We start from the raw sequence: 25,541 nt of genomic DNA, 5'->3' as shown, positions 1-25,541 counted from the left end.
TTATAGGTACTGAGTTTATCGTCACATTTAATCCTCATGAAATCTTGTAGGGAAATACAGCTGTCAGCCTTTTATGAGTATACCACACCATGCAAAGAGGATACTGTTACAAAATAAATTGATAGGGAGACAGACTCAATGCAGACCTGGTATATTCTCCTGAAGGCCAGATGACCCTGAGGCAGAAAGTGTTCTTAAATGATGGGAGATGATGCTCGGAGCAGCACAGAGGTCTTAGCACACAGCAGGGTCTATGAAGCATATCACTCATTATCTAGCTTTAGCCTACAGGATATGGAAATTATTCAGAAGTTTTAATCCTGCAGACATAGATATACTTCTTAAGAATCTGAATAACCAATAGTAAAAGCTGGCAAATGCACTGTGAGAGAAAAAGATAAGCAATAGAAGAAGCAGTCAGGACGTAGGAGCAGTGATCCAGGTAAGAAAAAATTCAGAACAGTGAGAGAAACAGTAAGAATTAAGAGCAGAGCTCAATCCAGGGAGTGGGAAGGGGGCATAATTAGTAGGAAAGGAAAATTGTTGGAAATAGGGTGCTGAAGGGAGGAAAGATGGCTGGTGTTTAGTTTGAGTTTGAATTTCTGAGTAGATAAGTAGAACAAGGTAAGACTAGGGTCAAGGTTTGATTTCACTGACCTGTAAAACACTTGAAGAAACTTGTAGGTAGCTAAGAGTATTACTTCCATAATGAAAGAAAATTCAAGCAAAGGTACCAGCTCACTCTGCTGCAGGGTCTTTGTCCTACACTTCAAAATGGGTGCAAAAAACAGGGACAAGATGACTGCAATAAGTCATGGAACATCTGTATAGTGAGCTGAATAATTTCCCCATAAACTCAAGTCTACCTAGAACCTGAGCCTGTAACTTTACATGAAAATAGTATTTTCTCATGTGTAATTAAAGATTTTGAGTTGAAAGTGTCATGTTTTTTAGTTGCCATGACCAGTGCCTTATAAAAAGAAAAGAGATATGCACAGGGAAAGACCATGCCCGGATCAGAAGAGACACTGGAAAAATGCCAGCACCAGACCAGAGCACTATGATTCATCAGGGGCTGGTGGAGGCAAGACAGGGTCTCCTTTAGAGCCTTTGAAAGGAGAGAAGCCATCGAGTCCTTCAGGCCAGAACTTTGGCTTCTATAACTATAAAGGAGTTGACTTCCACCACCTCAAATCATCCAATCTTAATATTTCCCAAAATATCTCTAGGCAGCTAGCACATCAAACTTGTAAGCAGCCAGTTCTACATCAGCCAAGCAGTTTTATATTCTGCATTATTTCTCACAGGGACTGGCACAGAGGTCCTACTACTTCATGAGAATCCAGGAGTAGATAAGACACTGTCCTCAGAAACCCCAAAGGGAGAGCAGAGAGAGGAAGATAGCCATGTCCCAGTGCCTCAGAAATCCCACCCCCTCCACAGTCCAGAGGACACAGGTGTTCTGAGCCAGATAACCTGCCCTCAAAGCTGCTGCTGTGTGGCCTCTCTGGAAGTGTTTCCCTGACAGTGCCACTCTCTGGTGCTGGAATCACTACCGGAGCACACCTGGCATTCAGGTAAAGACTAGAGCCTGTCATCTCCTTTGAGCTGCGCCTGGCTGGCAGATTTTCAAACCTAATATCACAGTCTTATTATCTGATGTTGAAAATGACTCATCCTCAACTTCTGGGTCATAGAATCAAGTTTAGGTCTCCTCTGCTGCTGATCCTGGGTCTGTACTTGAACTCAGTTCCAGTATCACCCCCACTTTCCAAGGCACAGCTTCTCCTTTGGACAGGTTCACCCTGGCCTTCTCCAGAAGATGTAACCCCCTCCCCAACTATCTGCATCCTGTCCAGTGTTCCATTGTGCAAGCTCACCTACCTGCAAGGAGTAATTGTAATATACCATATTCAAACTTTAAAAGTTTATTGTAGAAAAAGTCACATTGCCAATGAGTGCCCTCAAAATATCTCCCTCACATCAAACTTATTCCATCTCTCTTCCCACTATCTGAGTCAGATCTGGAAGTCCTCTTTCAGTTTGTGTCCTCAAACACTTTATTCACCAGATCTGTCACCACGTTATTTCTGCCTCTTCTCCAAACTCAAAATGACTACAACCACAAAAGGAAAACATTTCGAATCAACTCGGAACATCTAAGTAGTCAAAATGATACAATTAAAGATAGGAAGAAGGACTTCCAAAACTTCTTTAGAAAGTGGCAAAAATGATGAGACATGTTCAAAGTGAGGGTGAGTGTTTTGAGGGCATTGGTGGCAATGCAAATTTAATTGTAATTTTAAAAAATTTAAAAATTCACATGGACCTGCAACTCTTCAACTCTCCACAAATCAGTGAATTTTTTCTCTCAAGATGAATAGAAAAAAAAATTTAAAATATTTCTGTTCCGTTTGCTCTACAGTAATATTACAGTATATACAAATGAAGGCATAATTAAACAGTTTGTCAATAAATTAAAACTTGATTCATATTGTACTTTTAATCCTCTGTCTTGTCTGGTTACCCAGGGAATAAAAGTCCCTGACACTGGTCATTTGTGAACCATCCTCGTAGTCATTCCTGGTCTTGGTTATTTTTCTCTTGCTGCTGGGGCAAAATAGCCAACACTCACAATTAAGAAAGGAAAGGTGCATTTAGCTCACAGTTTGTGGAGGTTTCAGTCCATAATCAGCTGGTCCAAGACAGGGTGCCTTGCATTGGGGTCACAGTTCAAAGCAGCACAAGACAACAAAAGCAACAAGATCAAACTGGGGGATAACAAACCTCTTCTCCTTCCTTATATTGTAAGCAGGCTACCCATCCCCAGGGTGGGTGTAGCACTCATAACATCTCTTGATCAGACTGGGGTTGTTTACAAAGACAGGGCACTGGCTCCCTGCTGAGTTGCTTACTTAAGCTTCTAACTTCTCAAGTTGGCACAGCCTGTCAAGCATTACAATTGCCTAGTTCCTTTCACAGCATGTACCACAGTGACAAGCTCCTACAATCATGGCTGCTGTCAGACCCACCAGCCACACCATTCTGGTACCCAAGGAGATGGACACTTTGGAGCGCACAGTGGAAGGGAAGAGTCAGTGCACTGATTTGGGGCCAGACCCTGGGATGCACCTGCTGCTTACTAGTTTGTATTTTTTAGGTAAATGGTTGGGTAAGCATGCTCGCCTCTCATAAAGGTGGACTGAGTCAGTAGGAGGTATCTGGAACACTGTTCACCAGAGTAGAGTAGGGGTTCAGTGAACATCAGCAAGGAACCGAGAGCACTGGTGATGTTGGCATTGGCTGTGCTGACCACACCTCAGGATTCTCCCCTGCCTTACTCTCTTGGCAGGCACTCACCATTTTGTAAGTATGAGACCATCTGTTGTTCTGGGACTTTTGCACTAAATTATAAATTTCCCTAGGATAACTGTCTTGTTTTACTTTTCCTGTACTGTTGGAGCTAGGTATAGCATCTGGTTCATAGAGATTTAACAAAACTCTTGTCCATGTTCCTCTCTTCACCTTATTAATTCTTTAATAAAATGGGCAAAACTGGCTAGATATGCTTGAAACAAATTACCATTTCAATTATTTCAATCATGTACAAAATATTTCTAAAACTAAAACCTAAGCTATATATTGGCTGACAATTATATAAGCAGTTTGAAAATGTAAAGCTCATATTGTATATTTTTCGATTGCCAGAAATAATTTGAGTACAATTATACAGTACTTTTTTATTCCTTTAGAGATTCTTTAACGCTATCAATCTTGTTACCAGTTCAATTATAAAACCAACATGTAACACATACCATATATCCAGAACCAAATGCAGTCTTTTGAATATTAAGTAACATTGTTTCAGAGAGATGGCTGCTGTTTATCATTGATTTAAATTAAATATTGAGAAGGAAATTAAAGATATTTTTATTTTCCTTTATTCAGAAGCAACATTACAATTTATACAAATGAAGGCATAATTAAACAGTCTGCCATTAAATTACAATCTGCATCTCATGTAAGCAAACATATTAAAATTGAAAATGCTTGCCATGAATATAAAACCAGCTTGCTTCAATAAGATTATTCTGAATATAAGATGCACATTTAAGCAATTGTTATGGTTATTTTCCAAACAGAAATATAGCTTTTTTTATGTGACTAGATTTACAGGTTGTGTTAATCTTAAAATATATAGTTGATAATAGTAATTCTAAGACTGTTAATAAGAGCTCATGCTGTGTTAATCCTTAGCAAGCTCTTAACTCATATTTATTTAACAACTTATTTCAACAATTAGATATCATTATCATCTCGTGTAGTGAGTGTCTTTCCCCCTCATTTGTTTTGTATTATTTGGGGGAGGTGGAGATAGAAAAGTCTTTAGGAATCAGAGATGGACAGCTGGAGGCCAGGGACACTCCCTCAAGCCCTGACCTGTGTCATATGTTAAGAGAAAGAGGCAAAATCCGAAAGAGTTACTGTGATCCTGAAGTGTTACTCTGAGGGTCAGCTCATAACACACCATTAACTATTCCTAATGGGAGCAAATGTATGTGTCAGATTCCTTCTCTTCAAATAGTTCAGCTTATTCCTGTGTCCCTTTCTCAGTCCCCTTTACGGGGGTATGACTGAAACATGAAAACATATATATTTTATATATATATATATATATATATATATATATATATATATATATATAACCTGATGAATGCGGAGGTAATATATATGCATGAAACTGTAACCAAAATCAAGTTATTGACATTCATCACTACCAAAGTCTCCTCTGTGCCTCTTGATTTATTAAATTCTATTGTGCATGTATGTTAAGAGAATTTAACATCTACCCCGGAAGCCAATGTTTGCATATCCTAGACAGCACTGTTGGTTATAGGCAGAGTTTACTCTTACAGGTATACAAGTTTATTTTTATCCTCATAAAGAAGTTGCAAGGAAGACTTGAGAAGACTTAACTCGCATATCTGAAACTACACTTTGATGAATTCTTATCCCTGAGTTACTACTGGCTTTTCTAGAGCTGAGAAATGTATGTCCGTAGCTCCCAGCTCTCCCTCTCCCACACAGCTCCTGTTCATGTGACTACCTTAAGAGAATCAATGGAAAGAGACACAGAGTGACCTTGGCTACTCCCATCTCCACTGATGAGAACCTGGAATCGGGCTCCTGATCTTATGTTGAGCAATCATGACTAAGGGATTGCACTCTGGTCACCCCACTGATAGACTGGTTATTACTTTCTGTCCTATGCTGAGCTCAGAGAAAAGAGTCCTTAATAAGAGAGCTAAATTCTTCTTTCCAGTATATGCTTAAAGCTCTGCTGTAGTGGTGGCCTTGGGTACCATGAGGCATTGTCCTAGCTGTAAATCAATTTGGTTTTTCATCAAGCAAGCAAAAGTAGGCTACTAAAGCATACCTCCACCAAAGTTAATTTATATGCTCACCAAATCTATCTTCAAGTTTGTTTGTTTCTTTACCTATTCCTTGCTTCCCCCTATGTCTCAATGTAAAGCCCTCTTGCACAGCTGGCTCCAAAATCAACAGATGATTTGGGGAGTAGGTCCCAGGTCTATTCATTCTCCTGCCTGCCTTACTGAATCTAAATCCACAGGTTCTGTTCCACATCAGCCTCTCAAGAAACAATAATGGATTTGCGATCCCAAACATTTTATCAGTGCTAGCATTTGGTCAGCAGAAATTCTGGATAAAAAGTGTGAATCTAAATTCTATAAATTTCATCATCTTTTCAGGATATCTTATTTCTTTCCTTCCTCCCTGTTTCACCACTCCTTGCCTTCTCACCTTCCTCCCTTCCCTCTTTGTGGATCTGTTCTACAATTTCTTCTAGAACAACTGGGAATATAAATATTGGTAATTAGCAGATACAAGGGATCAAGACCTAAAATTCAGCACCCTTGCTGTAGCCCTTGACCTTTGTCTTGCCATAGCTATGGACACATAGAGATTGATGGAGATCTTCATTTAGACACAGTTTGGAGTACTACTTGGTAACCTCCTTAACTGAACAGGTAAATCTGACACCTCCTAGGTGTCTGGTTTTTTTCAACTTAATTTACTGCTTTAACATACATTCCTTGTGCAGTTTAATAGGCTTCTGTGTGATTTTTAAGTAGATGTATATGCCATGTTCTGATCAAATCTAATTTCCTTTTCTCCAACCTGCATCCCTTTCCAATGTCTAATAGTTACTATTCTCTATTGAGGTAGCATTTGGCTTCCTGAAATATGAGATGGATTATGCAATACTTGTCTTTCTATGTCTGTTTAATTTCACTTAACTCAACATAAAATCATAACTCAGTTCCAGTGGATTCTGATAAAACACCCTACACTGCCTCTGCTCTCACCATATACACCTGGATTCCTGATCGAGAGAAGGAATCTTCTCTTGGTGTCATTGTATTCTGTCTCAGCTCTCTTCTTCAATTCAGCTCCTTTTCTCTTGAGATAGTCATTGTTCTTGCATCCACATTTAGCTTCTCTCATTCCAGGCCCACTCACTTTTGCCTGGGCTGACTCAAGTACTCTGATTGTCAAAGCCAGAACTACTTCTATTAAGAAAGAAATTTTTTAAAAAAGAAAAAAAAAAGAGAAAGAGAAATACATAAGAACCCAGTCTTCTCTAATTCTGCTGTTTTCCATGACACTTATATTTGCCTGATTATCTCTCAGCATCATTTTTTTCTGCCTAAAGTCTGTAGCTGTTTGGTATTCTCCTGTGTTCAGGAGACAGTGACACAGATATTGGAAAATCATTTTCTTTGGCAGAAAATACTTATAAAAAGGAAATCTAGCTGTAAAATGACCAATGTGATGGATTTTTACTAAATGATGGTTATGAGTGAATTGCTTTGATAGACATTTGGTGATGTCAGTATTTAACTCTCAAGAGTAAGTGCCCCAAATGTTGCTTCCTTTATAAAAGTTTACTTTCATTTCTCTCCAAACTAACAGTAATGGCAAATTCCTCAATATGTGGCTGTGACTCTTTCCAATATAACCAATTGTTACAATGCAAAATCATCAGCATGGTAAAAAATTAATTAGGAAAGTCTGTTGCAATTTATAAATATGTATTTGTGGTTAAATAAATTTGAAGTTCTGGATTTCACTTGCTGCCCCTCAGGGTGAATATTTTGCATGCTTTTAGTGTACCAAACAAGAAACCTAATCAGATTGGTTATGCCATAAATGGAAGTCATTTATTCAGCCTTAATTGGGATTTGGAAAGTTATTAAAGCATATTTTTGGAGTTTGTTCAAATTAATTATTTCAAAGCAAATGGATTTATCAGCAAGCTAGTTTCTCAAAATAATTTTTCCTGAACCAGCTGTGCCTTGTTTTACCAAATGAAAATCATATGAATAGAACAAATCTTATGGGCTATCACCAATGTAAAAAAAAGTAAAGGGATCTAGGTGCAGGGCAAAGGCTTAGGAGGTAATAAAATGAATTGGTGTCTTTCTACCCTGCTCATAGAAGTCAATTCATTCGTTGTTCCACTGTATATCCAATGGTAGAAACAAAAGGAATGTACTACAATGAGTAAAATTCTCCTATCTAGTTGATTTTTAAGAAAATATAAATTAGTTAGAGTTTGTATAAAGTGAAGAGCTCAGAAATTTATGTTGCTTGGTTTTTTTCTCTAAATTCTACACAATATTTATGCGGGTTAGATTTATCATTTAAAACGTGAAATTTATGATTATCTTAATAAACAGTCTATTTTGTTTCAACTCCTGGTCAGTATATGAACTTCTGATGCTATTTGTAGTCAGATAATGACTCTCATAGAAATGCTGACCCCAGAGAATTTCAGGGGAACACCGCAGAATTAATAACTCCACAACTAATGCCTAGTGCATGCATCATAGAACCTGTAGAATTGTTCTAGGAGTCAATATGAAATACCAACCCTCACCTGGAATTCTTAATTTCTGAAATGTTGTAAACTTGACATATATATCAATGGGATCTCTGAAAATGTACATCCTAGAGAATGTTGTATTTAATAGTCTAAGAAATAGCAAGCTGTGTGAACTTCTATTATCCTTGTCTATTTCCCAGTACTATTCCAAATACATTACCTGAAATAGATTTTCTATTTATATTATAGAGTTCTTTTTAAATTAGGATTATCATACCTTTCCTTTCTTGTCTAATTTTACTGTTCCCACTGTTGCCTCTCCTAGATAAGATTTTCCCCTACCATGTGAGCCCCACTCTGGAGATCTCTGCAGCTGTCAGTCTTTCATAAGCACAGCACCTTGGTGCCTCCAAACAACTCTTTCCAATTCAGTGAAATAGAATAGGATAAAATACAGACAAGAAAGCATCGTGCATCATAATATAAATGTCACATTTTATTGTTTAAATGTCAAGAATGATTTGCAGACAAATACAATGTTCTTCTCTATGAAAATGTGTTTAAGGGCAACTAGATTCAACAAATATCCACTGAATCAAAGAAGTGAATACAAATCAAGTCACCTTATGGTGACATTCTGCTGTGTTTGAGTGAACTTTGAGGGCACACCTAAAATCTTCTTTATTGGAAATGTGAGGAAGAAAAATATGAGTACTTATTTAAGAAATAAAGATATTATCTATTTGAAGCTCAGTATCCAACAACAAAAACTAAATATATATCCCATAATTAAACTTCCCAACAATCATGTATAACATCCACAGGAAAATTTATCTATTGGGAGGAAAAAACATGCAAAAGAATAATTTTTTAAATTTTTTAACAAAAGGTCACAACTCAAGAGAGAAGGTGCAAAACAATAACTCATTGAGTATTTTTGTCTTACATCAGTCCAGGAAGGTGGATCTCTGGGATTATACAGGAAGTGGAAGTTGGGGTGAAATTGTACGTGGAATACCCTAGGACAAGAAAGAGATATTGAGGCTGCCTGAGGTATTGCACAAGAGCCCCTGGATGAGATTAGAATGATCTTAAAGATGTCCTATCAAGTAGTTCTTGAAAAACAATGCGTACCTTTGCAGAGGCATATATCCCAGATATGCACCCTCAGTAATTTCATAGTACAAATTTAACAAAGCATGCTTTCTAGAAACAAAAATCACCACACAGACCAGGAAAATTTGACAACAATAATTAATAATTAACACTTTACCCATTTCACCTCACATGCTTTCAGATATTAGAAATCATACATGTAGAGTAGGAAATAATTCATGAGCTCTTTCAAGAATAAGATATGTTAAAATAAAAAGCTGTTAAGTACCAAGTGTATTTCTGTTATGGGTAGATTGTATCCCTTCTGCTGTGTGGAAGGTCTGACCACTACCAGTATCTCAGAATGTGAAAATAAAGCTGCTTCAGATATAATTAGCTAGGATGATTTAATGCTAATACAGAGCTTGTTTGTAATAAATATTATGAGTCAGTGTGATGGGGTCATAACTGATTAAGCATTATTCTAGATATACCTTGGGATACTTCTGAATGAGAGTAACATTTGAAATGCAGATTAGAAAAATCAGATTGTTTCCTTCAATAGGATGGGCCTTGTCCAAGCTTTTGATGAAAGCTTAATTAAAATAAAAGAATAAGGATGCATTTACACTCTCTGCTTATCTTAAACCTGAGACATCTGTCCTCTTCAGACTGTGTTCAAACTCAGAGAGGAATTTTGCACCATAAAACTCCTGGTTCCTATGCCTTTGCACTAGGACTAGAAATATAGTCATTCAATATGGCAACTATGAATCTTGAGAATTCATTCCAAGTAATTTGCTTCCCGAATGACTCAACAATCATGAAAGCAATCATACACATGTTCTGAAGTTCTGTTTCTTGGGAGAAGGCACAATAAGGATCAAATATAACTAGTGTTCTTTTAAAAAGGGTCAATTTAGAAATAGCCCACAAGCCAGTCTAACAGCAGCAAGTGAGCAGGAGAGTAGAAACTAGTATGGTGCATTACAGGCCAAGAAGCAAAGTACAAGTAAACAGTGAATAAAATCAGACATAATTTAGCATGCATGAAAGTGTCGAATCACAGAATCAGTTTCATCACTTGATATAAAATTATTCTCAAGAGGAGTTACGATGTCACACCTCTGTGAGCCCAGAGCTCTGGGAAGCAGATGCAGGAGGATTACATTTTCAAGCCCAGACTGGGCAACATAATGACTTAGTGAGATACTGTCTTAAAATAAATGTAGAGAAAGGTTTGGAGTTGTCATTCAGTGCAAAGGCCTGGAATTCAATCCACAGAATTGAAATATATATATACCTCAAGCACATGTGGAATTAATAAAAATATAGAAAAATAAAATCCCACTACTTTCTAAACCATAAAGAAAGATTTTTTTAAAAGTATGTAATCTCATATAAAGAATTTGGAACATGACATAGTTATATGCAAGGTGCCAAATGAAGTCGATTGATGGCATAATAGCCCTAAATTACCTCATCTCCTCAGGCTCCTGTTCTCTGAGAGCGCTTTCCACACAAGCTGTGACCTTGGCCATGTGACTGGAAGTGAACTTGAGCAAGCAGAAGTTTGGAAAAATGCTTATATTTTTCTATTTCTTGTCTTTTCACTCCTGGTCACTGCTGGTGAACAAGACTAGAGCATCTTGCTTCAGGGCTGTGCAATGTGACAAAAATAATCAGGGCCACAGCAGACAGTTGATGGTTAGCCTACACCTTAGTATATGATTCTGCCCAGCCAGAATTAGCAATGTGTATGTTTAACCACCCAAAGCCAGACCCGTGAACAAGACTGTTCATTGCTACATGAACCACGCAGACAGCCAATGGATGATGTGGCATCTTCAGCAGTTCCCCACTTACACCTTTCATTTTTGGAGACAAGGGAGCTCTTCAATGTTTGTCTTATAAACAATGTGAGGATATTATATTCTTCATTGTGAAATTACAGAATAAAAGTGATATGAACATAAAAATAGGTATTAACAACTCAGCTGCTTTCTCCAACAGATTATGAGAGGAACCCAAACCTCACAAGTTTGTAAGAAGGTGGAATATAAGAAGGTGATACTATATTTCCTGTTGTTATATACTTATTCAAAATGCACTCATTGAATAACTATAGAGTGTACCCTAAAGGAAGTAAATGATTAATAATGAAAAAAGGAAAGTGAGGCATATGTATATTCACTCCTTTGGTTCACAGGTACAGAGTTTCACCTACCTGTGAGACCCTGGACAATAAGCCTTTCCACTGAGCTTAGGGATTCTTCAGGTTTGGAGAGCAGATGACAGCAGCCCTGTCTCTGGAGTTGCAGCAGGATTATGAACCAGCTTTCACGTAGCTTGAGTAATTTATTTAATAGGTGCAGCTGCTCCTGCCAGCTGTGAAACATTTGGTAAGGTGACCCGAGGCTCATTCCACCTGCTTGGCATCCCTGAATGGCGCACAGGGAGAGAGAAAGTTGGATGTAAGAGGGAGACATTTCTACTCCTTGAAGGGGAGGTGGTTGCTATAGCAACCCTTCAAGATGGCATATTGGAGGACTAATATCTCTTAGTTCAAAGGATGAGCTTCTGTGATATGTGTTGGGGGAAGGGGCTCAACAGTGACTCATCTCTCAGAGTCTGTGTGAGAAACACTGATAACAGAGGGATACTTCCATAATACTCATAAGGAAGAAGGCACAGCGTGGTACCCTAAAGAGTACACTGACATGCACAGAAAACAAGAGTTAAGTGTATATCTGGGTAAGTAGATGTAATTCTATTGAATTCATAATTAATCAACAAATATTATACAATATTTATTCAGGTGCTGAGCTCAGAAATGGGCATGCATCAGCAAATATGAAAAAGCCTTTGCCCGAAATGAGGCACCTGCTTAAAATTCTGTTACACTAAGAATATAGAACGGGCTTGTAATTGGGACTAGAAGATAGGTGATATGAGAAGTAAAGGAGGGAAAATCTCACCCGATATGAGTAATGGAAGTAGTAGAAGAGAAGAAATGTCTCTCCATCTAAGAAAATTTCCTAAGATCAGCAATATACAGCTCCAGGAATGTGGTTCTCATTTAAAAGTGCCCAGGTTTTAAGTACATGTATTAAAGAGTTGGAGATAAATTATTTTTCAAGTAGGGATGTTCTAAGAATTAAGAAGGATATGCAGTCTGGCATATAGGAACTGCTTCATACTGTTAGTGTTTAGTACCTTTGCCCTCATAGTCAGCATCCACTGAGAGCTTAGTCAAGCACATATTTTCTTAAAACAAACAAAAGGACATCTCAATGAATTTTCCCCACTGTGACTTTTTCATTCATGAACACTTTTATTATCTCCAAATGTATACTGAAGGTAATTTCAATTCAATGATTTTACATAGAATCAATATCACAATTCTAATGAGAAGCAGAATGTATCCTCCAACCAGGTACAAAGGGATAGCTCAATTCTTAGCCTATATAACCTACTACCTTGAAAAAATGACAATAGCAACAGCAAAGAGAGCAGTTCCTCCCAGGCCAGTGCGTGACAGGTCCTGTTTTGTCTTCTTAGTTATAGGTCATTTAGTTTTGATAACTAATTGGTTAGAGAAGTGTTAGTATATCTGTCTTAATCACTATGCTGTGATTAAGCTATCACTTTCCAACACCCACAACTTAAGGGAGGTGAGGTTTTCTTTGGCTTGTAGCTTTTAGAAGATTTAGTCCTTAGCATACTGAACTCAAGACACAAAAGGACAGGGTGAAAGGATCTAACAAAGGAGAGATGCTCATGCATGTCACGGTAGTCAGGACACAGAAAGTAATGGGGCAGAGCCAGGGAGAGAGATACACTACCAGGTCATGGGCCCAGCCTCCCACTTCTTTCAACTAGTCCCTAACGTTTTGAAAATACAATGAACTATAAAATCATCAGCAGTTGAATCCACTGATGAGTATAGTACTCCCAGGATTCTTCCAAAAGTCCCGCCTTTAGAACCAAACCATAACATTCTAGACCCAAAGCACAACATTGATAAATTCATAGTTAAATGTGCTGTTACGAGGTAGGCTGGTGGGAAGAGACAGGTTGCTAGGAGGGTGACCTGCAAGGGTACATAGAATCTCTGCCAGGCCCTTACCTTTGTGCTCTGCTTCCTGTTTGTTGTGGGAAGTGTGTCTATCCTCACCCAGACCTTTTCACCATACCCTTTCCGCCTTGGAGTCAACCATGAACTGAAAATGTGATTCAAAATAAACCCTCTTTCACTGAGTTGTGAATGACCTAGCAATGAGAAAATTAGTAAGACAGTGTCCATGGAATAGATAAGGGAAAGCAGACACCCAGGGGCTAATAACTGCTCTCAGGTCATGCGACAATAAGTGGCAGAGCTGAATTTAGTCCCTGACAAACTGGGGTTGGATTCTTTGAGCATAATAATATGGTTAGGTCCCAATCTCTGAGGGGGAGCATAGCATGCAGAGGGTAAACCAGCAAGCGCTCAGAGTCAACAACTTAAGAGGAAGGAAGAAAAAGATAGGGGGGAAAGGAAAGTTGAGCTAAATTGTGGTCACAAAAGACCTCAGTGAATTTCCTGGGGAGCTCTGCAGGTGGCATCAAACTTCAAAATTGTTCCAAGCCAAGAAAATGAGGCTAATATTTATCTTACTATGTTGATAAGTTATTTGATGCAACTTATCTCTGAAAACAACATAGCTAAAAAGGTTTTCCAAATAAATCTGTGGCATTCCCAACTCTGACCTCCAGAGGCTGCAGCCAGCATACTATTCCCAAGTAGAAGGCATCAGGTAATCCATCTCTACCAAGTAGTTGGTTGGCATCCCACAAAGATGGTACCATGCTGGGTGTTCAGCATTGGTTTTTACTGCAGCAGTTTTAATATGTCTCTGTACTATTTCACAAGAGCCTTGCAGTTAGTAAAACTTCTGTCCCCCAGAGTATGTTGCTACATAACTGTCATCTCCATTCTCAAACCTACGTTTCTCCCTACTCTCACCCAGGTTGTCCCGACCAGTCTCAGATGTAATCTCTCAGATCTGTGAGGATGCAATAGTTCTGCCTTTTGCTACTATGGAGTCAGTCCTTCCTTCATCTATGGGTCCAGTACTTCCCACATGTGTTATGGTGTGACTCAATCCTTGGTTTTGGTGTGACTTTTAGAAAGGTGGATTGAGTTACATCTTGATGGAGGTACAAACTGTATTCAAGGCAACAGTTTTTTGCATCAAAATCAAGCAAGAAAAAAAAAAGGAAGTGGCTTCCCATGGGGAGAGGTTAGCCATGTCTACAAGATAAGAGGATCTATGGAAAACTATTGGCTCCATGCTCTTACCACATTAACTCAAATGTCACCGCCTGAGTCTCCAAGCCCTGTTTCCCAGTGAGAACCCTGCCCCTGACCTCACAGCCATGCTGACATAGAGAACTCATCTAATTGAAGGACATTTACCCTTGCTGTGCCACCTCTGCCCTCCTCACTTTCTTGTACTTCAGCGTGCCAAGTATGAAAGTGTCTCTGTATGTTTCCAAAGAGGCTTATGACTTTCAAACTTAACTTTCAATTAGTGACTAATCATCCTCAGCCTTTCATTGTCTTTTGCCTATAGCTACATGCATTTAATTATTCAATTCCACATCCCCTGTATCTCTCCAAGCGTGAAATGCTGCAGCTGCTCACATACTCCCTCTCAGCCTTTTCCCGCTTCAGCTCCCTCTGGCTGGAAGCTGTAATGGAGACCCTGAAACCCTGGCCATGTTCCCGCTACTGGCAGAAATAGAATCTGCATTTTCTGGCCCAGACCATGCTTCATTTCCAAAGTCCCACTAACAATCCCTTTCTTGGATCACTTCTTTGAGCTCCCTGAGGAACTGGGTTGCAGCAAGAAGGGTACAATAGAGTGCTTTCCAGAAAGGACTGGAGAGAAGGAGCCAAAGGGGAAGTGTGAAGATCTTTGACTTCTGCAGCTGGGATAGCCCTTTGTAGCTGCATGAATCAGAGGTAAGGACCATAATATTTTGTGCACCCACAAGCTCTCATCTTTGTTGTGAGCTGCCTGTGGAAGAAGAGAGGATTGAAAAAGGCAAATCTCCTATGCAAAGGGTAATCTCAAGGGAAGCATTTAGCCATATTTTGTCAGCAGGTGACACTCCCACAGCAAAGGGATGAAGGCTGGGGTGCCACAGTCTTCTCACATTTCCCATATATCATTGCTGCAAGAGGTCACTGAAGAGTCTGTGACAATGAACAGACAGTGTGAGATGTGAGGGCAAAGAACTGAGCAGCTAGGTGAGAAAAAGATAGCCACCTAATGCATTTACATTGGGTTTCACTGTGGGGAGTCATCCCATACCACAGGGTCCTTGTCACTGTTGTCCCTCTGTGTGAAGTTAACGGCTTAGAGGACAGCACAAACCATGTGGTATATCCAGGAGCAGAGAAAGACAAGGGAAATAACATAAAAAAAAGTGGACAGAGATTCTATTCTGAAGGTCGGAAAAACGATCCTGCTATGATGCAAGCGTCCTTGTAAAGTTTCAGAGACCCTTAAATAAGAATACACCATGTTTCGTCAGGGCAGAAAGGAAATCTGAGAAAGCAACACAGGTGGTACCTAGCAGTAATGATATTCTGCACAGTGGGGCATCTCTTTCAGTTTAACCCAATTTGCTCTCTGCTTTCTTCTTGCTAAAATTTCTGATGACTAGAAATCCCCACATCTGTCATACCATAGGATAAAGATCATGCAAGTTAGGGACTGAGCTGCCCGCTGGAGGACAAGTGGGGAGGCAATAGCGAACTGGGAAAAAAAGCAGAGGCTAGCACTGTGAGACCACTACTGTAGATGTTGGCCTTGTAAACACTTTGAGAAACTGCCATCTCCAATTGCTGGAACTGCAGAAATACTGCTGTCTCAGCACTGAAACGTAAATCTTGAGCAGCTTCCCACAAAGGCCTAAAACCCCTCTATTCTTGATAGAAATACCCTGATAGACCTCTGACACTGAAGACACGTTTACTGCCCATGTGTCTGCCCTTGTCCTGACTAGTATGATGACACATCAGTGTAATAAAAAGAGTACTTTCAATATCCCCTCTCAGAAGAAGCTATGGGGGCACAGGGTGCCAAGGGCACTTGTCCAAGACCACACAGCCTGTGAACAGAGAAGCCTGTATTAAATTCAGACACCTAGAATTGTATGAGGAAAGGCAGGGTGATTAAGAATGGATTAACAAGACACAGGACAGGACAGGGTTGAGAAGGGCATGGAGGGAAGATTTGGGGTTGGAAGAGGAGTGTGAGCTGTTACTGAGTTTGCAGTGTCATAACTTTTGATTAGTGATACTTAACATTTCTCAACTTTAGTACTACTAACATTGGGGCTGGATAACATTGCTGTGAACATCCTCCTGTGCATTGCAGGATGTGAGCAGCATTTTTGGCCTTTATTCCCTGGGTGTTAGCATTGCTTCCCTCTCTCTAGACTCTGGGTGTTTCTAACTCTCCTGAGCTGCACAATTTCTCCCTCTTATCACCACCATAACATTCAAGCTACAAGAATCACTGAAGTACACATGTATACCCTTTTGCATCTTTAAACATGTTTTATTAAAGTAAGTTCAAAGAAAAAGGAATCTACACAACGATTGGCACAGAGTAGGTGTTTTAAAATTTCACTTACTTTCCTTCCCTCTTCCAGGCCCAGTATTTCCTATTGTTTTGCAAACCTAAGAGATCATCTAGAGCACTTTCCTGCCTGGTCCCAGCCTCAGAATTCCAATCCCTGCTGCAATCTAGGCTGGCACAGCCCTGTAGCAGCATGCCTGCTGCTTTCCATACACACTGCTCTGTGTATTAGTTTCACTTTTTTTGTACTTTTTAACTTGGAAAAATGTTAGACTTGCAGAAGAGAAAGGATATAATAATATAACTGACATATTTTTCAATCTATCACATTGTCAAATTAATAGATATTAACATACTATCTCACTTGCTTTGCAATTTTTCATCAGATAAAAATATTATGACTATATTTCATTGGGGCCCTTCCCCAAGCCTATTCCCCTTCTTTCATCCTCAGAGGAAATGGTTATCATGAAATTGTTTTGTTTTGTTTCTTCTATGATTCTCGACATTGGTAATACATATATGTGTATCATAAAAATACCAATCACAGGAAATGGTTATCATGAAATTGTTTTGTTTTGTTTCTTCTATGATTCTAGACATTGGTAATACATATATGTGTATCATAAAAATACCAATCACACTAAGTGTTATAGCTAATCAACCTTGAGCGTTTTCTGAGTCACAAAGTTGCCCAGTGCTACACTTGTATTGCCTCCTTTAATGTTGCAGCATAACCCTTTGAAATGCAAACCATCTTCTCCACTTTTCAATTAAGCAAAAAGTGGTACAAGGATTCTCAGTAACTTTCCTGAGCTTCCATAATTGAATTTAATATAAATGCAAAATTTCACAACATTGCTATCAAATAGACTTCATAATTTTTATTTACTCACCTAATTCCTCAAATAGACCCTGAATTCTGAAAGACAGGAAATGTGTGTTTGTTTCAATGTTTTTGGGTGTTTCAACAAGTACTAGCTAATATAACAACACAAAAATTATTAAACAAAGGCGCAGGTCCAGAAATGAATAGACTGGTTCAGCTCTCCCCATGCCAGCCCCTGCTTTCAGTCTAGCTGCAGGATGCTCCTCCACTCGCTTGCCCGTTCAGTGACGATCTCTAGTTTCTCCCAATATAGTATCCTCTGCATGTCTAGCACAATAAAACCAACTGTGCTCCTTGTTTAAAATTCTCTTTGCAGTCAGGGCATCAGAGGCCACTTTGAAGATCAGCTGCAATGTGACTGAGAGCCACATTACATCTCAGGGGAGCCTGGGGCAACAGTACCAGGCCTGAGTGGGTGTCATCTGAAGTGTCCCTGCCTGATCTAAAGTGGACACTGTGGATTTGGAAAGAAACTTTATGGAAATATCTAAGAGTATCAATCATGCTACTTGGGGGCCCGTTACCTGGGGCACCTGGCAACCTAACAAGGCACACATATACGTTCTCTTACTAAAAAGGTATTTGTAGGTTTTCCTATTTTTTAAAGAAGTATAGATGATAACTCTTACATTATCGTATACAGACTAAAAATCAAACATGCTTGAAAAGAGAAAACAGCTATCTCATAAAGTCATAAAGAGTTTTCTCGGCTTCGGGGGCAGTGGGAACAAGTGAATGAGAAATAAGCTATTTTTACTTGCAGAGTGGACTTCTATCCCCCCCCCCCATCAAAACTTAGTCACAGCTCGAGCCCCATGGACATCTGAGCTCCTGTAATACACCTGACATCCCACCTGGGAGTCCCTCTCAGACTACCAATGACTACTCATCCTCATTTTCCAGACAGATTCCTACTCCTCATATCAGGGTTGAATTATCTGTCTATGTCACACACTTACCTACACACTGTCCTATGAGACAGACTTCCAGATCTGTGCTGTGATTTTGGGATATCAGGGCAGGTCATGCCACTCTTTAATTATAATTGATTATCAGTAGATAATCTATCAGATAATCTATTAGATCACTGATAGAGATAGCCCTCTCACATTATTCTCACCACAATCAGAATGATGTTCCTTAGCTTTTACCTGGTGTGGCTTCATGTTGACCACAGCACATTCCACCATCTGACATATGGGCTTCTACTTGCTTATTGCTCCCCATCACTGTTTGGACACAGTGACTTTCAGAGCAAGTACTCTACCTGCCTTAGTCACTTGGGTACGAGCAGGGACTATGCTAGGCACATGATACATAAGCACTGCCCACAGACTGAATGCAGTGATGAGCTCCTGCCCACCCTGCATGTGAAACTGTACTAAGCTTTCAGCTTTCTGACTGTGACTGCTGTGACCACCTCTACCAAGAGGTAACACAGTGGTGGTTGTGAGTAACTCAGGCTATTGCAGGGCTTAAAGACCTTGGAAATGATACACTCAAGGTCCTGCAGCCCATAAATGGAGCAGTAAACAAGGCTGGCCCCATTGGTCTTTATCCTCTACACAGGCCATTCCCCTAATTACGACTCCTCCATCACTAGGCTTCCAGGCACTCAAAGGAAAGGAGTCTGTCAAACAAATTTCTTAAACTCTGTGACCGGAACACAGCGTGTAAGTGCACAATACATGAATGAAGAAAAGCAGATAAGCCTATTTAGAAAACAGATTCAATGGAGGTGAACACAAGGAACCCTGAGATGTGCAGACGGGATTTCAGGCGCCATTCCTCTGTGTTGGTACCCAGACCTTAAGGGTGTCAGAAGGATGCAGGTGAATCCAGAACTAGTGAGTGGCTGCTTGGACTCAGGATCATGGCCCTTTGCTGCCTCCCTGTGGCTTGATCAGATTGGGATCTGCCAGATTCCTACATCTGACTCCCACTTCCAGCCCTGCTCACTGACAGCAAGCAGCCTCTGTCTGTCCACCCATAGGACTGAATGCTGAAGGCTCTTTGCACATCTTTTGCCCAGGAATCAGGGGTGGATGTGAGCAATGGTTTATTTTGGTGGAGAAATGGGGAGCCGATGTGTGAAAACACATGCAGGCCCTTTTAGCAAGTACATGTATTTGCGATGAGAACAGCTTTCTCTGAGCTCCATAAGAAATAATTACCAGCCAGGAGGGATCTGATTCTTTGCATTAGTACTTTCTAGAATTTGAATCTTACTATTTAGTTTATGAACATAAACTATTGGATGCTCAGTGTTTGCTCTTTAAATGATATACTGGCCAGATTTCTGCTGTTTGGGTTAAATAACTGTGTTCACAATTTAGAAAAGGCTTATTTGGATCACAATTTAAGGGGATTCAGTCCATTGTTGGCTGAATTCAAGGCAGAAATACAATAGCAGAAATGTATGGAAAAGCAAAACTTCTTAGTTCCTGGCAGTCAAGAAGCAGACCTCAGGAACAATGCCAGAATGGAAGGGGCCAGGGATCAGACACATACCCCAAACTGACAATGCCACACCCCACCCAGACATACCCAGAAGTGTGCTGAGCTAATTGGTAGGAGTCTCTCAAGTCAATAAGTTGACAATTAAGTTTCCCCCTGTGACAGGCAATGAGCACTTGAACATGTAGAGCTGCTACATTAATGAGTGGATGGAGCTATACTTGTGAAGACAGAGGTTCCAGTGGCAAACTGTGTTGGATTATTGTGAAAAGTTAATCTGAAATTTGCTTTTTATAAATAGACTATCCTTATAAAGTGTTGTTTTACAGTGCAGTTGAGATACAAAAGGAGAGACAGAGAGAGAATAAGAGAGAGAAATAAAGAGGCCTTTATTGGGGACACAGGAGTGTTGCAGAAGACTGCAAAAGTCCCTGTGAGACTTAGAAAGAAGTGGTTGGGCTTTTATTAGGTTTGCCTGGGGGAGGAGTTTAGCAGGGGGGCAAAATGACATAGTACCAGCTGATTGGAGGAGCATTGGCATGCGTGAAAAAGGAAGAGAAGGTTTTTACTTTGGGTTGAGAGAAGAAGCAGCAGGAAGTTGCTGTGCTATTGTTCCTGGGGCCTCTCAGTCACGTTGAACCACCACCGTGATGACTCAGTGAATGTTGTATGGGCAGAAACCCATCAATAACAAGAAAATTGAAAACTCAGCTTTCAATATATCACACAACTGTAAGTTTCATTTTTGTTATATATAGATTTATATTTATGCCAGTGTTTGTTTTCCCTTGCATATGACATTTACCATGAATCCTGAAAGAGCTTTAAAAAGCATATTTGAAAACTTCATGAAAGTGTTTATTGTAAGCCATAGTGACCCCCAACAGAAGCATTACATGTGCAAAGGAAGTTGGAGAACTCTATTTCAGACTCATGGTTTTAGAATGGGGAAATTTTCACTGAACGTAAGCAGAAGCCAGATAGTAATGTCACACTCAGTCCTGTGTCACTTTTACCTGAACTGAAAACAAAGAAGTTTTATGGTTGGTATATTGTGTGAACTTGGGAAGGCCAGAAGCTTAACTAAGTAACTCAGCAGTTCTACATCTTGAGGTGCAGAGGACGTGCCTTTACACTATAGAATGTTCTTCACTGTGTCAACTTAAGAAGTTTAGAAAGTCAACTAAGTGACTCAGCAGGAACCAAGTCCTCACTTTGTAAATATCCTGAGCCTGTACAAGAGGAGGACATGGAGATAGTGTGAATGCTACACCCATCATCATGGACTGCTTTCAATACAAGAAAAGTAGCCTGCTTTCAATACAAGAAAATAAAAAAGGCTAGCTCTTCCCCTCCTTTTAGGCTCTTGCTGCTTTTGCTGTCTTCTACTTCCTTGAACTGTTGTCCCTGTGCCATGTTGTCCTGCCTTGGAGCCAGCTGATTATGGACTGAAACCTCCTTAAACTGTGAACTAAATAAACCTTTCCTTCCTAATTTTAGGAGTCATGTATTTTGTCTCACAAATAAGAGAAAAATAACTATACAGAAGTTATAATAAGCATGTATTCTGTGTCAAGCATTGGTAGACACTGCACATCGATTAGCTCATTAATCATCACCATTATTCAATGAGGGAGAATACTGAGGTGTCTATTGCTGTGAGACAAACTACTCTAAATTTATTGGCTTCATCAACATTGCTCTTTTTTCCTCACAATCCCATGAATTTCTAAGGCTCAGATGCATGACCCGCACTCAGATGTTCTCACACAGTTACAGTGAAGCAGTTACTACATAAAGAGTCCTTTGAAGGCTCGGATAAGATTGATGTCTACATCAACTCTGTCACAGGATCATTTAATATTGGCTAATGTGGATCTCAGAAGGAGCAGTCAACCAAAATGTCCTTGCAATTCCTTTTGTTGTGACTTAAGCCCCTTAGAGATGAAGTCTTGTTTGAGATAACCCTGACTCAAGACTGAAAATGCCAAAAAGAATAAAGTTGGAGTTTCTAAGCCAGTTGAAGAGTATGACTAGTGCTGTCTAAATACCATCCTCTCTGAATTCTCTCAGCCAAAATAGTTACCAGGAAATTTCAGATTCCTTAGAAGAGAGAATAAACTTCAACTCTTCACAGAAAACTGGTAAGTCCCTGTAGCAGAGGAATATGCAGATGCTATTTCTGAAACATGTTTAGAAAATGTGGTTTCCTACATCAATTCACATATATTCCACATGCAAATTTTCCTACTACGCTCACAAGGAATCAAGGATCCCAAGTCATCTGATTACAGCTCAAAGTACAAAATCCCTCCAGTCATACCATGTGTTCATGTGAGTCATTTTGGAATGATTTGTTGAAAAAATTTCTGAAGTACAATTTATCTATATCTATGGAGGTGGGAGAAAAGTATATAAGTCATTCACTTATTACACAACCAACAGAATAATGCAGGATGCCTTCTATGGGGATAACTTTTATAAGGTCAGAACCAAGAGCCCATATTAATCTGAAGTCCAGTTGGACACTTGCTTGTATTTCAGTGGAGACAGATCTCTCCTCTATCCCATATCTCTGTCCTGTGTCTCCTGACCACACTGTCTGAATCTCTCATTCATTTTCCACCTTAAAAAAAAGCCTGAATATTTCTTGCCTGCTTTCTGCCCTTCAGTTGTTTGAATTTAAAAGTTTGTTTTCATTTGAGCTATTTCTGTACATTTTTGTTTAAGCAAACAGTGTGATGAAAGAATAAATATAACCAGTATATATGTGTCATAAGTCTTTGTGGAATTTAGTCCATCGGAAAGCATTCACACAAATAATTCCCCTGAGATAGTTAGTTCTCTTTGTCCTGTTTTAAAACCATAGTGGTATGATGAAATGCCCTTAAATTCCATAGATGTTTTGTCTATTCTTGAGGGGCACTATGAAAAATTTCCAATTTCTTTTCTGAAATATTAACAAGGATTTTATAACCACACATTTGAGATGATCTGTACTCTGTGGCCATTTGTTTCACTGTGGCTTTTTGCTCTCTAGAAAGGCTAGTTTTGAGAAACAATTTCTTTTTAACCCAGCATTCCCTGTGTCTTCTATTTCCCTTCTATAATCTACCTGAAAATGTAACAATTAGGTTTTTTTTTAAGAGGATAAAATTAAAAAGAACAAAACAGATCATAAGATAACAATGTAAGAGACACAGATTTCAAAGCAAGACAACCAGAGATCTTCACTGTCTATCATATTGGTCCTGTTTTCTTCCAAATAGTTGCCCATATCTTCACGTGCAATAAATTCGTTCAAAACAAAATAGCATATAACTGATCAGAACAGGATGATGAAGGCATTTTAGGTCTTCAAGACCAAACAATAAAGAAATCAACAATGGCTACCATAATGTCTGTCATTCTCTTCAAAATATCTGCCCATACCTTCAAGTATGGTGAATTTAAAGAAAACAAAACTACTAACATCACTCTGAATGAAGAATAATAGTATTGCTGGATTTCACATCATGACACTACAGAATCAGCACTAAATACCTTAGTGTCTCTTTTTCTTCAAGTAGCTGTTCATTTCATCATGCATTATATTATGGATTCTCATAAAATGTTACAAGTTCTACACATGCATGGGTCTTTACATGTATACTTATACTTTCTGTATTAAAGGGAAAAACAAAACATACCAAGACAAAACAAAACAAATTCCTAGTAAAACATGAAACAAAAAAGACATATAAACAATAGCAAAGAGCCCAGAACAATATAGGCCTTCAAAACAAAGTGTCTAATGATCTTTAAGAGTTCCTAAGATCACTGTACAATGTGTACAATTCTTCCAATCCTATGAATGTTAACTATTTAGTTCCAAGAACTTATAGAATTTGTAGCACAATCATCTTAGCTATTCTAAGTGTGTTTATATAATTTTAGATATTTTTTCTGGTTCCTTCCTTTTTCTTTTTCCTCACTTTCCCTGAGATATTATTTTTCTCCTTTAAGCAGATTCTTTTTCTTTCACTGTAATTATTGACGGAACAATTAGCTTTTAAGCTTGAGCAACTGTCGTCTGTTTTTCCTAAAATGTTTCTTCAATATTTGAATGATCATAAAGAATCATTTCTATCAGCTAAAAGCATAATATAATCTTCTATACCAAGGAGTAAAAATTCTCAATTCCACACCAAACTTTTCTTAGCATTCAGTTTCTCTTCTTCTTCATATCAAGGCTTCTGTCTCTCTTTCTCAAGTCAACACTGATCACGTCAATCCCCCATCATTGACTTGTTCTTACCAATCCTACAGTAACTTCCTCCTTATTAAAGTCTTAATGGCTAAGGCTCCCTGTCAGTTGACTAGGCAGCAATATGTAGTAAAGTTAACTCTTCCCCACTGAAACATTGTATTTATTTAGTTTTGCCAATATTGTGTACACTTCACTGTCTTTTAGCTCCCTTGAGAGTCTTTATGTTTTTACACTCCTAGCTTCCTTTCATCTCATAATCTTAAAGTACTGCAGTGTGACAAGTTTCAGTGTTCTCACACCTTTGAATTTGAAAATTTACATTGTTTCTTCTTATGACAAGATCCAATATCATACATTGGAATATTTCTATTTTCTGGTGTCACTAATTTTTTTTTTTTTACTTTAGACTTTGCCCTGAATTCTAGAATATGTATCCAACTGGAAAACACATATCTCTGATCTAATGCTCCTAATATTCTAATAAGACAGTCTTAATATACTTAATATGACCATCTAACAGTCCTAATACACTTAATATGATTAAGAACAAACTCATATATTTATCACTCAAAACTGTTTCAAAAGAGGATTATGGTAGTTAATGCATGCCAGTTCATGGGAACATGAATAAAATGTTACTTAACCTCTGCTATGCCAAACCCAGATCTATCCTGGCTTCAATTCAGTAATTTATTCATATATTTGGCAAATTTTCAACAGTCCTTATTATATTCCAGATAGTGCTTTTAAACGCCTTGTATCATCTAACTAATTTCATCTCTCCTTTAGGCACTCTTTCCTTGAAGCCTTCCTTTAGAATTTAAAGTAACCATCCTCCTCTCAAGATATTCTGCATATAATTTGCCCCTCATATTTTCCAGAACTGATTTCTGTTGCTGGCAACTAGGTATCACATTTAAAGCTACAGAAAGTGACACAGAAATTAACCAATAAGTTTTAGCTCTCCCCTTCTTGTGCCTGTGTTTTAAACAACCTTGAACCATAGACACTAAAGCTAAAAGAAGGAGGAGGAGGAGGAGGAGGAGGAGAAGAAGAAGAAGAAGAAAAAGAAGGAGAAGGAGAAGGAGAAGAAGAAGAAGAAGAAGAAGAAGAAGAAGAAGAAGAAGAAGAAGAAGAAGAAGAAGAAGAAGAAGAAAAGCAGCAGCAGCAAGATACCAATATGGAGAATGGTGGATTTGCAGCTGGTTGAGACACTGAAGACCACCTAAGTGCACCACATGTTTTGCACTGGAAGCCCAGGTAGTATAAGTTTACTTCCTACTATCACAACCTTTAGTCAGTGGATAC

The sequence above is a fragment of the Cavia porcellus genome, unplaced genomic scaffold (genome assembly GCF_034190915.1).
Source record: "Cavia porcellus strain 051 isolate PalLab524CR breed Dunkin Hartley unplaced genomic scaffold, mCavPor4.1 scaffold_19, whole genome shotgun sequence".
NCBI classification, from domain to species: Eukaryota; Metazoa; Chordata; class Mammalia; order Rodentia; family Caviidae; genus Cavia; species Cavia porcellus.
The sequence above is the reverse complement of the archived record's forward strand: the minus strand, read 5'-3'. Positions refer to the sequence as shown.